The sequence below is a fragment of the Thunnus maccoyii genome, chromosome 11 (genome assembly GCF_910596095.1).
Source record: "Thunnus maccoyii chromosome 11, fThuMac1.1, whole genome shotgun sequence".
In the NCBI taxonomy this organism is placed as follows: Eukaryota; Metazoa; Chordata; class Actinopteri; order Scombriformes; family Scombridae; genus Thunnus; species Thunnus maccoyii.
The window spans coordinates 25,818,567-25,836,928 of record NC_056543.1 but is presented as its reverse complement, the minus strand read 5'-3'; positions in this window follow the sequence as shown (position 1 = coordinate 25,836,928).

The window sequence follows — 18,362 nt, the reverse complement described above, 5'->3', positions numbered from 1 at the left end:
ATCATCTGACTTACCTCATGGAAAAGAGCTGCAGAGGATCTGGACCAAAACACATTTATTAATAACTTGCCAAGCATTTATTACTAGATTTATCATTGCATTATTGCCAAAATGATTTTTCACAACCTGGCAACCTCAAATTTACTCATATTTATGGCTTATAACTGATCTTTAAAGCATTAGTAAAATATTTATAAAACATTGATAAAGCCAGGAACAATTTATAAACCTTTAATAGAGGATGCCCTGTCAGAAAGTGGTACCATATTTTCATATTTCATCTTTTTCCCACCATTGCTTTTAATCAGGGAAGAGCAAGATATGAAAAGAAAAATCTATTACAAGGCACATTCATGAAAGATATTTTTTTTCCCCTTTAAATACACAAAACAAAGCCAACCCCAAACCACTGAATAGACTTGACAATGATAGACTGACCTTAAAAGTCTAAAACAAACTATGAGAAGTTTTATTTCCTGAGCAAATTGCGATTATCAGAGACAGCAGCTATAATGTCCTTATGCCTGTCTCAGCTTCTCAGTGTCTGGGCCCTTTGAGCTCTGATATGCAACACAGGGGATTGTTTTCCTTTTGGTAAAAGCCGTGGCCCTCGCTGGCTGCCCCCGCAGCCTCTTTTCCTCCCAATAAGTTCTTACCTGAAATCAAATCCGCCTGCTTAACGAGGAGGGAGAAAGTTGGAGCGAGAGAGGCAGTTGTGAGCGTCAGCACTCTGCACTATGTCATTGGGCACAAGTATTTGACAGTTGGAATTATCTGTAAATACTTCATTAAACTGTGTATGAGCTCCCCTCTTGTGCCTCATGGTCCACTTCTGGTAAGATTTACAAATGATAACATAAACACTTTGAAAAAAAAAAGAAAGAAAAAAGAAAAAAGAAATTCAATTCTCATTTGAAAAGAATTGGACAGGGAGGGGGGGAGCTGGGAGAATTTGATTGGAGCAACAAAACAGCGGAGGTCTCTGTAATGAGGTTTGGAAAGTGTGTTCAGTGTTTGGGGGCCAGCGTTTACTTGACCTGCCAGAGGGATTGTCTTCCAAACGGACGCGGTGCCAGGAGCAGAGCCGTCCAGGCATTCACTACTAACTACCAATGTATTAACCCCGCTAAGAAATGTGGAAAATAATATCTGAGTTTCACAAAGTGCCCCAGACAAATAGGGTCAACTCGTCAGAAAGCGTGAGCCTAATTCATCTTGCAACTTGGCCTCAATGAAATGAAATGAAATTCTTTCTCCGCCAGTCAACTGTTTACACCATGAAATTTTTCCTTGATGGATCCTCATTACAGCATCAAAATGAAGCACTTGAGCGGCCCAACAGACAGGACGGTCTTTAGAGCAGTTCACACAAACCTTGCCAGTAAAATAAAAATGCTCTCTGGCTCTAAGATAATTTAGGCTGCACTCACACTGACACACAATAAAGTCGCTCCAATTTCAACTCCGTTCCAATCCCAGTTGTCACCTCGCTCTACGGCTGACACAATCACCTTGCCAAACAAATGCACTCCCCATGTCAGCCTGTCTGTATTAATAACCCCTGCAGCCAGCCTCTTATACCTAAGAGCCTCATGTCAAGAGCAGGCTGATGTTTGGAGGAAATGGAAACTGATACAGTTTAAAAGTGTAGCCAGTGTGTGCTCTGGTAGAGGAGGTAGGAGGGGGGGCAAAGGGTGAAAAAAAATTGAGATATTAAAGAGGAGAGAAGGAAAAAGAAAGATTTTGTATTTTTATGAAGGGAGGTCACAGGTGGAGCTGTGGGTGCTGTTCCCAGCTAAAGCGGGAACACTGAACACACAAGAGCTCATTTATTGTCTGAGTGAGGACACATGCGCAAAGACTCCACACACACACACAGATGTGTACAGATCCTACCATGAAGCACGCTGGTCCCCGAAGGTTGTGGAAACATGTCGTCCACAGTTAGCGTCCCAACTTCCCCAAACATCTCAACGTCTCCGACTCTTCACCCACAGAACACAGATGAGCAGAGGCCTTGTGGGTAAACAAGGACGCGGGATAGTGAGTGGTTTCACTTTGCAGGTCCCCCCTTGAGCGGGCTGAGCCAATGGACTCCAAGTAACTGTCAATCATTTACTGTCAATGAGGAAGCTTTTGTCTCCTGAAGTAAATCCCTTTGATTTCTCAAAAAGGAGTCAATGATTGAAAACATGCATTGAGGAACACCCGTATTGGCCCGTCAGGCATGCAGTGTGTCTACATATGTGTGTGTGTGTGCTGATTCCTGAGTGGCTGTCAGTGCGATAATGATCTGGCCGGCTGTGTGGAGGGTGCAGGGTCAGAGGTGACCTCACTGCTGTGATCTTGTGTTTGTTATTGCTATGCTGCCCTTGGACGGGTTAACATAGCACACACTGCATCAGCTGGTCTATGCACTTCCTCTGATACACACACACACACACACACACACACACACACACACAGACGTACACAGACGTACACAGACACTGCTCAGTCGTCAAGCCTGTGAGGTTTCTGAGGGTCACTTCCACATGTGTTGATGGGCCCTGAGTGAACTAACCTAAACTGGTGAAATGTTATCCCACTACAGGGAGGACAGGAGCTCAAATGATCCCACTACTGCGCTCTTTATCCCCTAATGTTCAGGGGAGCAACCATGGAGAGATCTAGATATGCATGTTACTGTGGAGCTCAGAGGGTTTGAGGCTCTGGGGGTCTGTCGGGCATCTTTTTGTTTCCACACAGTACTTTGGTTTGAGGTGATAAGCATTGCCTGGTTTCAAGATGTACATGAACTTATAAAAGTAAAGAAATTAATCTTTCAAGTTTTTTATTTTACACAAGCCCTTCCCCATTAGATCCTTTTATAATCACACTATACAGTAATATATATTATGTATTTGCTTTTTCAAACACGTTACTGAAGCTATATGATGTTTGCACTTCATAAAATATTCAACTCTATGATTTCCTGGTTTTAGAGCTGCATCATTACATCACTTTGATATATTCTTAATGTCTTGTGCATCATTTTATATACATTTCACCTGAAATCCTACTTATCATATTATCTTTAATATATTATCTTTCTTGAATAAAAATACATTTCTATTTGGATAACGTGTGACTGCACAGCATGAGTTTGTAAAGATGGAGCCACCGTTGGAAGAGTTTAAAAGATTAATGAGGAGAATGAAGTTAAGAAGAAGGCTAACTTTAAAGATACGCTTACTGATGGGCAGTTGCTATAAGTTTACAAAAATGTTTTCATTTCATTTCAGTCAGTCTGTCTCACAGTTTTGCACAAACCCCAACATTTCCTCTATAAATACTCATCAATAAACTTGTTTTCCTGTTGTTTATGGGTTTCACTGATGTTAGGGCTCTCTAACTGTAAAGATAGTTAATTTGTTAGTCTCCGTTAGAGAGTTAGACTTCATTACAGGTAATGATGCACTTGTGGCTTAGGGGTTAAGGCGCTGACCATGAACTGCAATGTCCACAGTTTAAATCTGGCAGGGGACCTTTATTGCATCTCCCACATTTCCTGTCATCTCTTGGCTATTGCTATTTAATAAATCACCCACTATAATAGTCATCAAAAAATGTTAGATCTGCACCATACATTATCTCAGCGGAACTGGTTTGGTTTATTATGTCATAAAATAATGTAGACATAACATGCAAAAATATACACAATACACAATACAAAAACCAAAGATATCCAAAATAAAAAGAGATAAAACAGAGCATGTTTCATAAATGTGAATAATTTTTTTTTAATCAAATTGAATAACCTTACTAAGAAATATAGAGATATGTGCAACAATGATGTAATGAAAATGTAAGACATCACATGTATATGTGATGTGTCTAAATTCACATATAGATTCAAGTATTTTGTGGACATTTCACATGTAAAACATGACTTTCACGTTTTTTTTTTTGTACAAAACAATGAAATAAAATGAAATAAGCCAGTAAACTTTAAATATCATAAAACTATATATTATATACTATATATTATATACTATATTATAATGTGTGTGTATATATATACATATATACATACATACACACACACACACACACACACATATATATATATATATATATATATATATATATATATATATATATGTATGTGTATATATATATATATATATATATATATATATATATATATATATATATATATATATATATATATATATATATATATGTATATATGTATATATATAATATTAACATTCCAACAGTATTTAAGCCAGACTTTGGTGAACCTATTGAGGTGGATAGCAGGATTCTACCAGTGATAAGCATTTCAGGTGTTGTACATGCAGCTCGAGACCCATTTGTTTAGACTTGTCTTTGTGTAATTTTTTTATTTTCTACTTATTTCTGATTTTATTATGTTTTATCTGTCTGTGTTTTATGTATATTTATGCTTTACTTCCTCTGTGAAGCACTTTGTGACGCCTCTGCTTTCCAAAGGTGCTATATAAATAAAGTTACTTATTTACTTACTTTTATGTGGATGTCCTTAAAGCACAGTCACAGATCTCGCAGGATTTGATGTATTAAATTGACAAGCCTCAGCCTCAAGATACTTTTGTGGTGAAGACTCCTTACAAATATAATAGCAGCCACATAAGAGAGCTGTGGAGGCAGTTGTGCTGACTGTAGCTGTGCCAGCAGAGGTATGCTAATGGAGTCAGAGGATAGTTCTGTGTGCGTCACAGGTCTCCTCTGAGTATGGTGGTCGGCTGCCCACCCACCTCCTTAATTTTCATACTTCAAACACTCAACAAAGACCCACTAATACAGAACATATTGGGGGATGGAGGGCAGTGTGCTGGACATGTGAGAGAGACAAAGAATGAGTGAGAGGAGGAATAAGGGAGAGTATCCTCTTAATCAGTCATTATTTATAGTCCAGGGAGGTTTTAAATCAACATGTTCAGGAACCAGGGCCAGGCCTTATGGCTTTATAACTGCTGTTCAAATAATCACAGCACAGATACCAGATATGGATCACTCCTCCTCCGCTCCTGGCCTTTTCTACCTCACATCCTTGCATCCTCCTCTCATTCTTAGTCCTCTGCCTCTTTTCTAACGTTCTAGGGTACCTGTTTTACTACTGAACTACATATCCCAGCATGTATTAGGAACACTGCCTTGTAAAATTCTTTGCTGCATTTTCTTATGACAGAATTATTACTTTATTACCTTATGTAAATAAGAAAGGTGGTAGAGAAACTCAACAGGAGTACATGTGTATAATCATGAAAATGTGCATGTGTGAGTTTATATCCACCTTTGCATAAATGTCTGCATACTCATGAACACACACACATACATACACACACACACACACACACACACACACACATGCAGATACATGTCTGCGTGTGTCTTTGGTGTTTTGCGAAAGCTCTGAAATGAAAACAAATTGCAATCCTAAGCGAGGTGTACATGACTGATGGAGCTTCTCAGAGGGAACAGAAGCATTAGTGTGCATGGAGAGTGGTCTGGTTTGGCACATGGGGGTTGTGTATGTGTGTGTGTTGTAGGGGGTGGTAATAGGGGAATGGGTATGACAAGGAAGATGAGGGGAATGGTGGAGGTCTAAGTGAAGGTCTGACATTGCCAGAACCTGCCATGTGTCGTTGATTAACCCAGTAGAGTTGCAATGATTTAGTTGACAAAGCATCACATTAGTACTGTGGATCCAAGTGTATGTGTGTGTGTGTGTGTGTGTGTGTAGATTAATGATCCAAGGAAAAGCCAGATACTTGTTGACACAGACTGAGGTGCCAGGGTGATATCATGACATTGTTTTATTTCTCACGGTCCTATTTTTTTTATTACTAAAACATTATTGAGTATGACTGCAATACTTTCTTGGAACTGGTACTTGCAAAATGATTCATGCAAGACACTTTTCAGCAACCGCAAATATTAAAACAGAAAAACAGCACAGCAATTGTTCAGCTATTGTTATAGAAATTATCGTAATTATATTGGAGATGCAATATAATTCAGTCGATCAGTTTCGTATAACAGATTAGGTTAAACCTTTGAGTTTTAGTGTCAGGAAGACAAACAAAAATTGCTTTACTTTCAGACCAAAAGACATGCCTTTTTGAAATTACACAATGGGTTTGGAATTGGTTTCATGGACTTTAAGTTTATGGAGCTTACTCAACTCATAAAACAGCGTGAAACCATTCAAATCAGGGGAAAAAAGGTGAAAACCACCAACAATGAGGATTTAAGTCACAAAGCCTCTGGATCATTTCCTCTGGATCAGAAATGCTGGTTCAGCTGGAAAACAGAGCTGACTGTAAACAGCGTGAAACTACATCTACTACTACTACTTACAGTATGTCTGCATATGTGTGTGTGTGTGTGTGTGTGTGAATGTGTGTGTGTGTGTGTGTGTGTGTGTGTGTGTGTGTGTGTGTGTGTGTGTGTGCGTTTGTGTGTTGTGTGTGTGTGAGACAGAGGTGAAAGGGCCAGGTAGACTAGACAAGAGGAGTGGATAAGTGAGGGACAGGAACAGCCAACACTTTTCTTAAACCGAAGCCGGACCTGTTTTATCTCAGTGTGAGGAGAGAGGGAGGGACAGGGGTCTTTGCAGGGACAAGGCCAGGCTCAGCGTTGTGTGGCTGGGAGAGGAGGAGGGGAGGAAGGGGAGGGGGTAAGATGAGGCTGCTGTAGGCCTGGGGGTCTGTCTGTCTGGGAGCTGTGGAAGGCCTGCTCTTGGGGCTAACTGATTAGGCTATAATTTGAGGGGTGTCTTGAGGGAGCAGCCCCCTTTTCGCCCACCGCCACCACTCATGGGAGGCTGGAGTAGGTGCAATAGGACCCTGAGCACACATACACATGCATGCTTATGAAATGATGGATAAGCAGACGTGGGGATTGAGAACAGGAAGTGATGATTTAAACAGAGCACCAGAGACGCCAGCTAGAGAACCACTTACCCTCCCTCTCACTGAAACTATATGCACACTGGAAGGAACAGGTAAGCTTTGAAATATGTTTAATATTAACGTCACCAGTACAAAGTCATTTAATTTAAAGTGGCTGTAATCAATATTTCAATGGATCAACAACGGACGACATGACTACTTGTATGTGGAGAGCATTGTTAGAAGTGATGAATCCACAGAGAATGATCACAGAGAATGATCACCAGATCACCAGTTACAGTTCCTTCAGCTTTTTAGCGTCTTTCAGCTCATTGTTTTGATTTTCTGGCCTGCAACTTTCTTGTTTTGGTTAACTCTCGACATTCTCATTGATCTCCTTTTCAGCCACACCAGGCAACTTTTTCAGAAAAAAGAGAGACAGTCAAAATTAGCGTCTAGCTGGTGAACATAGTCGATCATATGGCAGCGAAAGAGAGATATTTTTCTCAGTAGATGGTGGAGACCAAAAACAAAGCCAAAAACATGGTGAATATAGGTCTTACATTGTAAAGTGGACTCCAGATGAATGATAATGTTGCTCCATGTCTGCTGTATGTCTAAATAAGCAGATGTTTGCCAACATGTTCGCCCTATCAAGCTTATAATGTGATACGTCAGTGTTGTGTTTACAGCTTGTTTCCACTGCCCACAAGTGACAAAAAAATCCGTTATTGCATGTTTAAAGGTATCACTTCATTCATACTATATGTGCCAACAATCTGGCTGCAGAAATCCCAGTTTTAAAATATTCCCTGCACACCAAAGAATGTATTTATCTACATACATATGTAACAGATGAATGAGTGAACATAAAATAAAGATAGCAACCCACTTCAGTGCAGTCTCCATGAGGCCCTCAACATTTTGAGCAATACAGACGACATAAAAGCTGTAATTAAGGCTGCATATAATATTTATTGCTGTTTTAAGCAAAGAAGGTGGTATATATCCAGTAATTACTATAGCTCAGCCCTGCTTTGTTTCCCTGTGTTGTTTGGCCATTGCCATGACACTGTGTGGGTCTCCACTGTCAACAAGCAGTCTGCAATCTCCCATTAGATCAGACGCTATTAGGGCAGAGAGGAGTCGCTGAGCAAACAGTATCCCTGCCTTTAAAACCAGGTTATCTAATCTAGTCAACAGGGATGAGCTGGACTTTGAGTTCACAGACAGACAGGGCAGTTTGTTGTCTGGCACGGGAATGAAACGCCACTCAAGATCAGATGAGTTTTCATTTATGAGCGGGGATCAGATAAGGGCTGGAGGTACTTTGTTGAAGGTCAAATAACGTCTGGTGCTGATGATTGGAGATGTTGTCCCCCTCAAGCAACTGCATTAAAGTGCTTCAGTGGACAGCTTTGTTGTAGCATGAACAAACAAGCTGTAAGAAAGACATGTTTCCTCCTCACTGATTCACATTTTTTCAAGTCTGTTTTAAAACATTACATCACATGCCCTGATGCACATTAAAACAGGTTTTGGTCGCCGTCATTGTTTCTTCCGTCCATACTGGTCATGAAGAGCCACAGTCTCCGTTCTGTGCAAAAGTCAAATAGTAAAATCGTTCTAAAATCTAAAGCTTGAAGGTCAATTCTGTGAGACTAGGAGTGGGTGGAGAGATTCACCTGTCAGTGTGCAGGGGAGGAGTTTAGAGAAGGGGAGGTTATATATGGGCTGGGTGTGTTCTGTTCAAACCCCTTGTCTGAGACCATGCTGTGACACCAGTAAGTTTGTTCAAAATGACAATTTGTTTTAGATAACTTATTGATTCTATCTTTTGAGTTATGTCTACATGCTACGCATCCTAATCTAATGTGGGTATCTGACTTCCTAACAGATCATGATGGGGCTGTTTGATATACCTACCTCTGAATAAGGCAGGATCGTATAGCACTGTGCTGGAGCCACCTAATATACTTACCTGTGAGATAAAGTTAAAACCTGTAAATAAGGCAAACTGTTTAAATTTTAAGGACTTAGTGTGCTTTTTGTGTATTATTCCTAGTTAAGGTATGAGTAACAATATATTGATTTATGTTTGTTTATTGTACAGAAAACCATTCATTTTAACTATTCCCCTCACTCAGTAAATGGTTAAATGGCTCTTGGATCCGTGTGTTTAAATGTGCATGCCAGTTAAAGGGTCTGTAGTCCAGTCATCCTTGTACTATCTACCTATCAGGCAATAATAATCTAAATTACGTCACATATCAGGTTTAGAATATACAGTCTTTTTTCATGGTCCTGCGAGCCGGATGAAACTTCTAGACTGGATATAAATCCAAGAGCCAAACCAGAGAGTACAGAAGAGGAATCAAGTGGAAGACAGCATCAAGAGAGGTGGCCACCTGGTTATCTCCAAGACTACCATACAAAACTGTACAACCAGGCCCTCATACGGGATGGAGAAAATTGCCCTTCACCTCCAGAAACTGTTCTATTAAGGCAAGAAATGGCACCATTGAAAAGCATAGTTTACAAACTTAAAAAACAGACTTGAACAATATGAACAGAGTAATTCTGAAACGGATGAGTTTGATGAGGAGTAAAGTTGTCGTTCCTGTTTCATAGGGAATGTGTTGAACAGCACCAGCCTTTTTACCAAGAGAAATACACTCCTTATGATAAAGTGCATTGAGAGCCTACATTTTCAGTCTGTTAGGTAGTCTGGTAGGATTTCTCAGTCAGTACAAACATTCCCTTACCAGGAGAATCAACCAATGTATGACACTGGAGAACTAATAAACACAGCACAGAAAACTCTGACAACTGGAGCCCAATCTGCAACTAGATTTGGTGAGATCTTCTGTATCTGTCAGTCAAGTGCTCCCGGCTCCTGTACCTACAAGTCAAGGGCTCCCAGCCCATTTACCTGCCAGTTAAATGCCCTCAGCTCACGCACCTACTAGCCAATGGACCTCAGTCAAAGTACATTCCAATCAAGCCCTCCCAATACATGCGCCCCACAGCCAAGCACCCTCAGCTCAAGCTCCTTTGCCTGCCTGCCTATGCACATTCCAACCATCTTTAGCTCCTGTGCTTTTCAGCCAAGCACATTTAGCTCAAGCGTCTTCCAGGCCAATGACCTCAGGGCATTTTAGTCAACTGCCTGTAGCCCATGAATACCACAGCAAAGTGCCACAAGCCCATGTGTATTCCAGTCAAGTGCCTCTAACCAGGGGTTACAGTGGGCCAGAACAATCCGGAACGGCGTTCCGGCACCTTCGATTAATATAAATAAATCTGGCAGTTTCATATATAATAATGTCAAGCAAGTTCATTTTTCTTGTGCTGCGGCCTGACATTCCTTCCAGCTGATGCCATTGAGATACTCACTCAATAAATCAGAAAGTAATGTCACCCCACAGCCCCGCCCCCACACTCAACACACATAATTTTTCCATTCTCATCACTTCCCTTCAGTAAGTTCATGTGTGCAGATGTCAATAAACTACTTTAGCATCTAGCTAGCTACAGAAAGGGAGCGACCCCAAATGGAGTTCCTTTTTTCTGAAGTTGTAGGTAATTTCAAATGCAATGTTTCAAACAGAGCTCAACAAATATCACCAAACATGCAAGCTGTTTTATGTTTTATTTGCAACTTGGCTATCTGTCTTGCTAGCTACCGGTACAGTAACTGACAAGCACTGCTAAAGGGGTTCCTGACTGACATCGCAAGCAGCGCTGGCCAAGGAGATAGCCAGGGCACACTTATCACCCTGACCAGTGGTGTTGGCAATGACTGTCAGGAATCCTGACAGTCATTGCCAACCAGTCATCCTCCCCTGGTCTGTCTGTGCTCGCTGTCAGCACGGGTGGGGGGTGATTTTAGCTCCGCCAAACTGGTCCCGCTGCTAGTATGAGGAGCTTAAAATGCCCTAAAATTGGGATGAGTATTTCCCACTTAGAAAGTACATTATTAACATTAATGTGTGATAATGACAAAATTTAAAGCATGCATAAGTAATGTCATTAAATTTAGATTTTTTTTTGATCAGACAGTAGATATGTTCATGAAGTTCACAACATCAGGCTGTAAATTACGACCAAGATATGCTAAACGAAGGACCCTCATTTCCTGACTTCACACATCAAGAGTTTGCAATGTTAAAGATGGCTCTCAATAACCTCCTACCACTGGAAGAACCTGAAATGTACAAATATCATATTCTTTTAGACTACCTTCAGCTGAGCTCATCCTGTCATATTGCTCTTTCTTATGCTCATGACGCATGGCTCTATCAGCTTAAGATCAGCAGTATGGTCAGCCACGTCACTTTGCACTGGGAGATACAGGCTATCCTGAACCTTCCCAAAGTGCCCCCTGATAATGCAGAAGTTTGCAATAAGAGTGAAATCTGTGGTGGGTATGTTACAGTCTCTAGGGCAAGTAGGGGCAGCTTAGCTCGCCTGCGCATCACATGTTCAACCTTTGTCAAGCAAATTACCAGCTGAATTTGTATCCAACTATGCAAGACATGCTTGTGTGGTTCACCCAAATGCCCATTATAATTTAGTTGACTTCTTGCTGTGGCTCTAAGGAGAAGAAGAGTTCCAAGCAGTGGCAGCTCAGGTCGCAAACCTCCAAATTGGCACCTCTCAATTCCAAAGAAGAGAATACAGTCAAAGATCAAAGTTTTCCCCATCATCAGCTACCATACTCCATGGTGCCAATTCCAAAGCAGCCCTAAGGCACATTTGCTTGAGACAAGGCCAGACCTAAATTCAAACTTTTATGTTCCTGCTGTCAGTCTCCTGATCATTCCATGACTAATTGTGAAAGACTGGAAGAATTAAGTACAGATAAAGTGGCAAAATGGATTAAAGAGCAAGGAAGATGCTGGAGATGTGGAAGGTCACATATGGCAGCAAAGTGTGACCTAAAGAAACCCCGCCCTAAATGCAACGGAAAGCATTTGGGAATTTTGCATGATGTGAATAAACAAGCTACTGTGTCTAAAGTACTGTACATGAATACTCAAAGTAAGTCCCCCAAAGTCCTAATTAAGGTAGTTAAAGTTAAACTGAGTAATAAGAATCGTACCCTTGAGACCTATGCAATCCTGGATAATGGCTTGGAGTGCACCATCTTACTGCCTTCAGCCGCCGATTACCTTGGTTTAGATCAGGTAACTGAGAAACTTGACCTGCGCACAGTAAGACAAGAGACAGAGACCATGCAGGGTAGGTTATCAGTCACCTTAAAAATTGCTGCAGCATCGAATTCAGAGAGAACACATACTATAGAGAGGGCATTTACATCTGATAGACTCTCACTGCTGGATCATACTTACCCTATCAACAGGCTCAAGCAACGCTATCACCATCTACATGATGTGCCTTTGGATGCCTTTTCTAATGTACAGCCTCAGAGCCTCATTGGGACTGATAATACCCAGCTCATTACTCCTGTTGAACCTGTTCATCTCCTGTTTGATTCAAAAAGTGCACCTGCAGCTGTAAACACTAGGCTTGGCTGGGGACTCCAAGGGCCTATATCCCTATCTGGAACACAGAACACACCACAGTGTCTATTCACTTCAACAACTAGCCCCTATACTGAGCTAAGGTGAGATGTGGATAAGTTGTGGCAGGTAGATATCCTTCCCTATATAAATGAGAAGTTGATCACTAGATCAAAGCAGGATAAAGAAGCTATGGAACTTCTGGAGAAAAGGACCATTGCAATGTGGAATTAAACATTATGCAACCCCCCTGCTATGAATTGAAAATGCCCTGAAACTCCAGTCTCCCAAAGAATCTGATGCCCCTCCTTTGTTGGGCTGAACTGCAGTTGCAGAAGAAACCTAAGTTAGCCAAAATCTAAAATAAGGAAGTAGATAAGCTGGTCCAAGCAGGTTACATAAACAAACTCAGTATTGACCAAGTCTGTCAGTCATCAGAATCTTGGTATATTCCTCATCACCTTGTAGAGCATAATGACAAACATTGTATCATCCTTAATTGCTCTTTTTCCTATCAAGGCCAAGTACTCAACAACCAGCTTCTCCCTGGTCCTACTCTAGGTCCCTCTCTGATTGGTGTGCTCCTCTAATTCTGCCAGCATAGAGTGGCTATAAGTGGTGACAAAAATCTAGGTTTCACCAAGTGAGACTATTACCTGTTGTGGATGATTTACCATCAGGGGCATGGTTGGACAGCACTGAGCTCTGGATAAACCAAGACCAAACAGACTCAAAAGAAGGTGCTCTTGGGATAATTTGGCACCATTCATCAGATTCCTTGGGTTTTAAGCATAGACCTGTTCTGTACCATAACCGCACCTTGAGAAACGTTTACAAAGGGGTGTGCCCGAATCTGAACACATTATTCGAAAAAGCACAAATTGTGGGGTTTTTATGAATATTTATTTCTTACAAATATTTTAAAAATTATTTGTCTTCGGGAAGAAAAAAAAAGTCGAATACCAGCGCACAGGTCAGTTACATCACTATTTCAGTCTCTATCCTCTGCTCCATTATTATGTCTATCAGCAGGTCTCAATGAGGGGAGTCACATCCACCTGCTACATGACGTGCATTTCCTAATTTGGATATCACTCCCAGAGTTGGGGGTGTTCCCCAGACATTAAGCTGTAATAACCTGTTGTTCCCCTTCTCCTTTTCACAAAGTTAGTTGTAAAAAATAGGCAATAAATGAAAAGTGCAAAGCAATAATCGCCTTTGAAGTTCTTCCCTACATGTTACACTTTGTGCTGTCTCTGTGTTATGGGTGTATAAATACATAGAGGTCTGTCTGCATTGAGGCGATAAATTAAATTTTAGCTCAGCAGTCAGCACAGTAGTCAGTACAGTCTACGATCTGGGAGACTATCGTTCAAGACCCGGAGTGGGGACCTCCTTCGTAAGATAGTTTATCCATAAACACTTATTGTAACACTTTAATTTTCTAAAATTAATTTAAAAAAAAAACAAAAACAGGATTTTTAAGCCTATTTCCACTTTTATTCAAATACAAATACGAATACAAATAATTTTGCTGCCTCAACAAATACAGATACAAATACCGGGCTCTCTGCACATCCCTATGGGATACATTGTTCCCTTTACTACAAGAGCCAAAGTTTTACTCTAACAGTTCTGGATTAATCATAAAGAAGGGTATACACCTATAATGGACAGAGAGCTGAGTCAAGCATGGAAAAAGTGGGAAAGTGATTCGACTCATATCACTTCCCCTAGATGGTCTGAAAGCAGTGGCAGTGGTAGCTCATTTGTAGTCACAAAGAGAGAACTACATATACTTTGTGATGCTTCAGAGAAGGGATAAGGTTCAGTGGCATATCTGAAAGTAGAGGGCAAAGATGGATATACCCATGTTTCCTTTATGATGGTTAGATCACATGTAGCCCTTGAAATCTCTCTCCATACCTTGTCTGCAGCTATCTGCAGCCCTAACAGGAACCCAGCTGGCTCAGTTGATTCAAACTGAGTTAATACTCCCTCTCCATCAGACAATTCTGTGGACAGACTCCACTGTAGTCCTGAATTGGCTTCAGTCAGAATCACGTCGATACAAAGTCTTTGTAACCAAAAGAATTGTAGAAATACTTGAACTTACCTTTGCCACCCAACAGAGGTATTGTATGTAAAATCAAACCAAAATCCGGGAGATAATATTACAAGGGGCAAAACCATTCAGGAACTAATCATTCAAGACTGATGGCACAAGGGCCCATCATTCCTCTACCTGCCTGCTACCCAATAGCCTACTACACCAGCTCCTGCCCAGGAGATTTCCTCTGAATTGAGAAAACCTATGTTCTGTGGTTTCACACAATCTAACAAGTGCCCTGTCTTGCCTGATCTCTGTTAATACAACACATGGAAGGAAATGGTGGAATCCACAGATAAAAAAATGAAAGAATCCCCTCAATTAACCACCATTGATCCCTCAAACATGACTTGAGCCAAAGCAGAGGCCCTTTTACTCTCACAGACCCAATGTGAGAGTTTCCCTGAGGAATTCCAGGCCGTGAAAGCTGGTAAACAAATTTCCTCTCAGAGTTGTCTTCTACCCTTCCCTCTTTAATTTGATAGTGTTCAAGAGCTCATCATAGTAGGTGGTAGACTTAGACAGATAGAAACCTTAGATTCAGATGTAATTCACCTGATAGTTCTTGATCCCAAACATCCCACAACCTGCCTCCTGATTAAACATTATGATGAACAACTCCTTCATCCTGGACCAGAAAGGGTCTTTGCAGTCATCCACTGTACTTACTAGATTCTCTGTGGTAGGTAAGCTGTGAAGAAACATCTGTAGTCATATTATAAATGTAGGAAATGGCGTACAAAACCTACCTATCCTAAGGTGGTGGACTTACCTCCCTGCAGGCTGTGACTATGAAAGCCTCCCTTTTGGTCAACAGGTGTTGAGTGCTTTGGTCCACTCAACATCAAGTTACGGAGAAGACAAGAGAAAAGGTGGGGAATTTTGTTTAAATGCATAACCACTCACTGCACTCAGATAGAGGTACTCACCAGTCTTGATACTGACAGTTTTCTCATGTCCCTTTGCTGTTTCATTGCCTGTAGAGGGTAACCCTATGAGTTATTATCTGACTGTGGTACCAACTTTAAGGGAGGAGAAAGGGAGTTCAAAAAGGTATTCTCCACCCTCAATCCAAATCTAAAGGAACATTTAGAAAAACAACAAATAAATTTCTGCTTCAATCCACCAAATGCCCCTCATTTTGGTAGTATGTGGGAGAGAGGTAAGATCAAACAAGTCTGCCTTAAGGGTCATATTAGGGACTCAAATTCTAACTGAAGAAGTCTTAAACTCCAAACCATTGGATATGTATTTGTGGATGTAGCTGGTCCTGATCCTATAACCCTAAATCTCCTCCTCATGGGAAGGAGAGATGCCCCCCTCCCTCAAGGAGTATATGCAGGTACTGAGATCCTTGGTAGGAGATGATAGAGACACAGCCAGATATTGGCTGGCCTGTTTTGGTCCTGATTTATTAGGGACTATCTCCCCAACCTCCAAATCCTTCATAAAGGGCAGAAAGACAGCTGTAAAATGGATGAAGGAGCAGTGGTTATGAGCATGGACCCTCAACTGCCAAGGGGTTTGTGGCCTTTGGGAAAAATAACTCAAGTGATGCCAAGCAAGGATGGAAGAGTTTGGACCATGGAAGTTACCATTAATTGTAAGCAATATGTTAGACCTGTGGCCTGATTAGTAACCCTTGCCTATGGAAAACCTGTCAGCTGAAGACACCTATTTCAAATTAGGTTAAGATTCAATTTCAATTCAAATATTTAATATTTGAAGGGGTAGCTGTTCAAAAATCTCAAGCTTAAATGTCAATTCTGTGAGACCAGGAGTGGGTGGAGAGATTCACCTGTTAGTGCACAGGGGAGGAGTGTAGATAAGGGGAGGTTATATAAGGGCTGGGTGTGTTCTGTTCAAATCCTTTGTCTGAGACCATGGTGTGACACCAGCAAGTTTGTTTGAAATGACAATTTGTTTTAGATAATTTATTGTTTACATCCTTTGAGTTATGTGTACATGCTACACATCCTAATTTAAAGTGGGTATCTGACTTCCTAACAGATCATGATGTATTGTTTTGGAGCTGTTTGATATACCTACCTCTGAGTAAGGCAGAACTGTGTTGGCACCACCTACAGTATACTTACCTGTGAGATAAAGTTGAGACCTGTAAGTAAGGCAAACTGTTTAAATTTAAAGGAGAAAGTGGTTGTGTATTTGTTATCCTGTATTTACTTATATTTTCTGTAAATATGATCCTGATGAAGGCTTGAGAGATTCCTTCTTAACCTTAGTGGATGCATTAATAATGTAAGCTAACTTATGTACTTTTTGTTTATTATTCCTAATTATGGTATACATGGCAATATATTGATTTCGCCCATATATTGAAATCACCCATTCATCCATTCCCCTCACTCAGTAAATGGTTAAATGGCTCTTGGATCCTTATGTTTAAATGTGCTCACTGGTTTGAGGATCTATGGTCCAGTCATCCTCATACTACCTAATCAGGCAATAATAATCTAATTTACATCACATGTCAAGTTTAGAATATGCAGTCTTTTTTCAAAAATCAAGTAGTATCTTCCCGATTTCTTTATAGTAACAAATTCCCTCTTTGTGTTTCAACTGACTGTGATTTCTTGCTGAGATGCAGTGGAGAGACAGTGAAACACAAAGGGAATTTGCTACTGAAAGACAGAAATGAATGAATGAATGCCAATTTGATTTGTCTGACTCAGGTTGCTGAAGGCTCATATTAGCTTCAGGTGAACTTTAGAATGCATTTTTGTGTGGAGCAAGGACTGCAGATTTCTTCCAATGGGATCACTTTAGGAAGGGATCCCTTCATTGCCAGTATGCACAGAAGGAACAATTATAGTGACCACAAACTATTACAATGTACGTGTGAGTGTTATTTGAGGACAGACTTAAAAAATGTGGACCTATTCTTTAAGCTTATTCTGGGACTGAGCTCTCATTTTGCATTAACCAGGTGCCTTAACCAGGTGCCAATCTTTAAACATTAAGGTTGGCACAGAATTTTAAGAGAAAAGAAGATAACCAAGTTCAGTGTGAAACTTGTCCTTGACCTAGCTACTTACCCCTATCATGCCTATAACACTGTTTTTCTGTAGTATTCCTATATGTTTTGTCTCATTTGTGTCCCCATCTTCCCAAGTCTCCTGCTCCTCTCTCTCTCTCTCTCTCTCTCTCTCTCTCTTTCTCTCTCTCTCTCTCTCTGTGTCTCTTCTCCTCCATGGCTGACTGCTTTGGTCCAGGCTCAGGAGGCAGAAGTGGCTGTGTATGCGGGCCCAGCCTAGGCCCGGCCTGCCCAGCGTCAGGCTAAGTGCCTCTGACAGCCCACCGCACAGTTATTAACTGTGATCCGCCACCACAGGGCCTGGGCAACCCCGCGCCGAGGGGAGGGTCCACCAGAGGGCTCTGCTCTAAACACAAAGACTGCTTTCACCTCGCTCTCAGTCTCCTTTGCACTCCACCATGTACCCTCCTAACCCCCCCGTGCACCCGCTAATACATATTTACATCATTTCATATACTGTGCATACAGTTTTTCTAATATGGCCCTATTCATGTGACTCTGGAGCTGCTGGGAAGCTGTTCGGCCAAACGCCCAAGCCCCTGACACTGATGGGCTGAATAAAAATGCTTTAGTAAAGGACAACTGTGAAGGTGGCTCTTTTATGAAGGATTACTGGAGGGCATATACATAAACAGACCGCTGTAACATACAGCCAAGGCATGTAAAGCGCTGCCTCGCCGGCTTTCTGTTGCCTATGGAATGCTGTCCATAGACTTGTGGCTTTCATCCATATAGGTGGTCTGCAGCACTGT